Source organism: Formica exsecta, unplaced genomic scaffold (assembly GCF_003651465.1).
Source record: "Formica exsecta isolate Colony F162 unplaced genomic scaffold, ASM365146v1 scaffold14, whole genome shotgun sequence".
NCBI lineage: Eukaryota > Metazoa > Arthropoda > Insecta > Hymenoptera > Formicidae > Formica > Formica exsecta.
Genome location: NW_021848729.1, coordinates 184,277 through 190,705, shown reverse-complemented (window position 1 = coordinate 190,705; position 6,429 = coordinate 184,277). Strand labels below are relative to the sequence as shown.

At 27.8% G+C, this 6,429-nt stretch overlaps 1 protein-coding gene across 3 annotated transcripts in view; it reads right to left on the bottom strand.

Moving 5' to 3' along the window:
• Nucleotides 1-6,429, bottom strand: part of LOC115246178 (uncharacterized protein KIAA1522-like) — a 312,320-nt gene that overhangs the window by 197,634 nt on the left and 108,257 nt on the right. The window lies entirely within an intron of this gene.

Below are 6,429 nucleotides of genomic sequence, written 5' to 3'. Positions count from 1 at the left end.
GAGAGAGAGAGAGAGAGAGAGAGAGAGAGAGAGAGAAAGTACTATATGTCCAGCTTTTAGATATTCTTGATGAACTTGTACAATTTTTATTCTCAATTCATCATCAGATATTGGTGAACCGTGCACGCATGAGCATATTTAATTTATATAATTTTTTTCGTATAAATGGCATTTTTTGAACAACCTACATAAAATAATTTAATCTAGTTTTAGCTTATAAACACTTTTCTTTTTGTTTAACTTTTCTAAGAAAACAAGCTGAAATTTACGTTTTTCATCTTGTTGAAATAAATTCTAATAACGCAATAAAAATAAAACTTTATTCTTTGCAACATTAATTCTAAATAATTATTTAATTGTTATTTATAAACCAATCTTCTCTCTATTTCTTATTTTTCTTTCATTTTTAAAAAAATAGATGTTTAGTTTTGTCATATAATCATCGAAGTAAAGCAATGTCAAGCTAATCGTATTTAATGAACGAAATCATTCGGATTTATAGACAAATAAAAAACGAGCACTTCCTTGTTGTCCCAATATGCACAAATATATATATGTATATATAAAAGTACTTAACCACATAGAGAAACTTTAGTATAAGAAATACTCACTTAAAATATATATCAATTGTATCAATAGTATCTCCCACGATATCACGAAAAAATAAAAATATTATACAAAATAAGAAAAAAAAATAAATACCTCAAATTCCTACGATCTTGTTCCATTCACAATTCAATTTTATCAGTTGCATTTCCGAGCATGGAGAACCCAGTTTTCTTCAAAAATTTTCTTCAAAAGATTTCTAAGTATATTTCCAAAAATTCCGAAACTCCCAGGCAGTGCATCTCTCATTACGCGCAAAATTATGATGAAAAAAGTAATTTCAAATCGTTGTTCCCAACAGATAGCTCAATCTCGATCGTGATTTAAATATTTTGAAAAACTATGGTCTCTTTTGAATCCTCGATATTTCGCAAAATTTACCACGTATCATGTGTGTTATAACGAGGCTGTAACATTATCCTGGTTATATGAAATTATATACGTATATTAACAAATGAACATCGAGATGACATAATATGAACTTTATATATAAAAGTGAAATGTTTCTGCAATTCTTAAAGTTTCTCTTCTTCGATTTTTCCCTCAGAGTTGAGTACGTCGTTCGATACTTCGTTTGAAGCCATTGTCTGAAACCTTCTTCTATTATATCAATAATTAACTCTTAAAAATTGGCCTAAAATATTTTTGAGTATATCCTCTCGTTTTGTTTTCTTTCAGGTTTCCAGTATTCATTATCAAAATTTCTTTAGAAACGATATCTTTTCTTATTATATAATTAACTAATCTTGTGAACTAGTAGAAGTTAATGTCGGAGTATCTTCTTGTATTTGTCGACCTTGTCGTAAAAATCTTCTCCATAACTTTTCTATATTTTCAGGCGCGATGAGTTTCCATGGTTTGCAAATGCTAGTTATACAATAATCTATATTATAATCTCTGTTGAATTCTTTAGCTTCACAAAAGGATTTCTTTTCAAATAAGTTTATAACATAATCTTGAAAAATTTTATCAATTTCCGCAATAAGTTTTGGATACAGTGATTCAAAAAATGAGACTGCGTTTGTCGGAAGAAATAGTATTTCGAAATCTTTATCTTGCGTAATATTTTCCGAGAAAATGCGTTGCATGCGATCGTCAACAAGTAAAAGTACTTTGCCTGTAACATTTTTTTTTCTTGGTGATATTTCACATGTAACTTAAATAAATATTCGTACCAATATGCGAAATCTTTCGATTCTTCTATTGAGGCATTTTCTTGTAATTTATGAGGGACAAGCAATCTGCTCTCGCAATGTTCTGACATTGTTTGATTTTCATATTCATTTTCATCTTTTACTAAAATGGGTGGTAGTATATTATTACCAGTAACATTTGTACAAAATATAACAGTTAGAGGATTCTTCTTTAAATTTTCAATGTCAATTTGTTTTTATGCGACTTTTGTTTCGTCTAATAAGAAGAATCTTTGAATAAGACGTTTCCATATAACGTCTGTTTCAATCATATTATAAATATTCTCTGCATCAATATTTTCCTCCTCTAACTGCGGACAGAATAATTGGATAAACTTCTTCACATTAGATTGATTAGCCTTATCTCTTCAGATGACATTTTGTACAACCGCAGTCTTTTGAAACATATGCCGCAGTCTATAACGATTCTGAATTCTGAACAGCCAGCTTTCTCTTTGCATTTCTTTTGATAGTTTATCAAACTGATCTATAAGTATAAATATTTTTTCTGTAAGCATCGCGTATGAAATTGTATCTCCCGATTTTTTCCGCTCTAGCAGCCAATTCAATAGTTGTTCATCTAAATCTTTAACAGACTGATTAGTCTCATCAATTCTTTCGACGGGATTTTGCAAAATGATACAATTTATTAAAATCTTATGACATATTTTAAAGCTCTTTAGCCAGTATTTTTTTCCAATAGGTGTTAATGGTCCACCAAACTCCTTCATAAATTTCAGTGTTTCATCTATAAGCATCTTATCTGAAATTGCATTTTTTGATATTATCTGTTTTAGCAACCAATTAATTAATGCTATATCCACTTCTTTATGGGAAATATGAAACTCGGTCTCTAGTTGAATATTGCGACGCTTTATAAATTTGTCCAACCAGGTACAAAAACTTTTCGTGGGTGGTCCTTCAACATCATTTGTGAATTTCTTCGCTTGTTTCTTAAGTAGCTCATAGGTAGGTATGTCCCCCGATGTTTCCCGATCTTGATACCATTTAAACAATTGTTCGTTCAATTTATTATACTTGACAGCCTGGTTACGCTTTCTTTCCAGATTTATTCCTTGCCCCATTGGTACTTTCTGTTTTTTTATATTGTAAACAGTTCTCTCAGTAATTCCATAACGAGCAGCAATTTGAGATATTGAGATACCTTTTTTTAATTTCTGCTGAATTTCAATGCGCTGTTTTAGCGAAAGAAAGATCGTTTTCTTTCTCATTTTGTATTTGGATGACAAGTTTTTTTATATTTAAAAATATTATAATACAAAACTCTTTGTTTCACTTTACTGACTTCACAGAAAGACTCTGAAAACTTTTGGTTACACGATGCGAAGCGTTGAATATTATGCTAGTAATTGAAAGTTGATTAGTCGTTCTAGAGAAGAATTTTTCAAACGAACGTAAATAAAAACATTCTTTGAAAGTCATTTGTCAAATAACAATAATGTTTTCGCATTTTCGATGTACAGTGTTTACGTACAGTGATATCTGCTAAGACATTAATGTCTACGATTTACAATAAGATGATATATAAGATGACAAATAAAGTTATTGGTATAATACAATTGGTCACACATATACATATACACAAGCTGAAAAATTTTTTATTAAAATAAAAATTAGAGTTAATTTTGTTAAATAAATTCTAGTAGTGACATTTTACATTTAAAATTACAACTTTAATTGTAACGTAAATTTTATATAAGATTTAGCAAAAAGAATGGCTTTAAATCTATAAAAAAAGATGGTTACTTTTTCATATTTTTGACTGCATGTATCAAATCTAAATATGAAACTTAATAAAGTTCGAATCACGTTAGCAGTGTAAAGATATAGCGAGCATTATTCTAATTCACATTCACTTCTATACCAATAATTCGTGTGTATCTTTTTTTTGTCTTTGTGTATCTTGTTTTTGTCTTAATTAAATAAGAATAACTCCGTCAGAATTTCCTAAAATTTCTGTACAATATGGAGCATAAAAGCAAGATGCACGGGATGCGGTAAAAAAAAAATCAATGTATTTCGGCTTTTGTACATGCGACATGCATGCAGGTGGCTTTATTTAGCTGCCTTATATACTTTACATGCCGCGTTATTAACAGGGAATCTGTTCTATTCCTTCGCTAATGATTTTTTTTCAACGTCCGTCCTGAGATTTAATCCCATCAGATGTTTCATTCATTTCGATCGCGCGATCGCGACTCTACGTGCGCCGCATCGATAAGTATCAAAATTCTGGTATAAAGGTTTAAATAGATCTTAAATGCAGTTTGCGTTCACCGTGTGTTATGAAATTCTCTCCGGATAAGTTGCATTCTGAGTCATAATTGTAACATACGTTACTTATAAACCGTTTGTGCCATATTTGATGACAGTTATTCGAGTGCTAGTGATTAGCTTCTTTTCAACTTCACAAATAAAATAAATGAAATAAAAAATGATTTATATTTATAAATTAAAAAATATGATATATCTATCAATCATAAACAATAAATAATATCTAAGAAATATGAGAAAAATAATCTTAATAATTTTTTTAGAAGAAAATTAAAAACAATCTTTTTAATAAAAAATGTTTATTTATTTTCAGTATTTGATAAAGTGTATCGAGTATCATGCTACAAGCGAAATAGATGTGATTTCTCAAACAAAAATAGGTCGAAAATATACAGTAAAATTTTTTCATATAAGGTTTCATTTTCAAGAAAATTGTCTTTGAAGATCCGTTGTATATGTGTGCATTTGATTAATAAGGATCGGATCATGCTATATACAATTTCTGTTCATATTTATAGACGATGTCATGCTTTAATATATATAAGTTTAATATATATAAGTCAAAATAATAATGATTTATATCATTAAATCATAAATTGCTGAAAATGTTACTCTCTTTGTCACAAAATATTGCTCGGTGAATTAAAAAAGCGTACTGACTATTTATCAGTGTTTAATTCACAAATGCAAACATACATAATTAGGTGTAGAAAGCAGATTTTTATTGTTAATCAAATATACATATATGTATTCGACAGATTTTTAAAATGAATTTTCTCGAAAAAAAACGTTGTACGAGAAAATTTTTATTCTATATTTTTTATTTACATTAGTATGACACGCAGTTTTACTTTTTAATAACAAACATTTTAAGTACAAAACTAAGAATAAATTTTTGATTTGAAATAAATAAATAAATTATTTGAAAACATTATTACTATGTAGAGACATGAAAAAAAGATTATTTAAAATTCAAATGTAATTTTTTTCTAAAAAATGATGTCTTTTATATAATCTTTCATTGTAGTTTATCATGATAATGTATTATAGTAAAATATATAATAACATAGAGAACAATTTTGTTGCACAAGAAAAACAATTTCTTCAAATTTTTGCAAATAATAGTATTCACTCATAGAGCAAAGTTAACAAAGTTTAATTTATTCATATGTGAAGAATGTATGTGATGTCAAATATGATAGCAAGAAGCTAAATCCTTTAGAACTAAAAATTATTATATTCGTATACATTAATTTACATAAAATTATAATATATTAAGAATTTAATACATTTACATAGTATATATTTTTCTTTATTACATTTTTCTTCCGAACTAATAATGTTCTCTAAATGAAATTTTTGTTCTTCACTCATTCGTAATATCGCAGTAAAAGAGAAAAAAAAAAAGAAACCGATGTTATTATAATAGAAACCGTTAGATCGATTCCTAAAATTTGTAAGAAATTTTCATATAAAGTCATATCAGTATCGAAAATATCACGCACTGCTGTGGAAGCCGCATTGTAATTTTCCAACATTCTTTCCAGCCAGAGTTGTGGAGACATATTATTTATTTCTCAGATTATGAATATTCTATGCAAATCGAAATTATGATAGCTTTTTATTAATAACATTTATATAAATATATTGTACATAAAATCTGTGCGTGATGTTTTCAATATCTAATAAGCTTTGTGAGTTTCTAAAAAATATAATTCTAAATTGTGAATCACACACTTCTTTAAAGACATCCATCCATAATCCTACTTTGATTATGAACAGACTTGGTAGTTATATGGCCTCCACTATGCATGCAAATTGTGTCCATTAAAACAGACACAAAAAAGTTTTCATATCCATGATTGGACCGTACCTGAAGGTAGATTATGAATATTTACTGCATTCGCAAAAAATTTCACGACAAATTCTGTCTAAATGAAGATGTTTCATATACTAAATATAAATATATTATGAATCTGGAATATCCATCAATGTAACCATGAATCACAAAACCCCATCTATAAAATGAAATATAAATTAATTATATCTATAGATAACTATAAATAATTGTATAAAAGTGTATGAAATTGTATGACTAATCTATAAATAATTGTATAAAAAAGATTACAAAAAAGGAAAAGTTTGTATTAGTAAGAATACCAAAAAGAAATTATACCTTGACAATTTTAAATGTGTGTCCACATGCCATAAAAAAAATGGTGTTGCTACTTTATAAGTCCTTCTTTTAATCGCCCGATTCTATCTACTTGCAGTTTCAATTGGATCTATTGCATTCAAAGTTTATCTTATTCGATATGTTGGCATAAAAATTCCT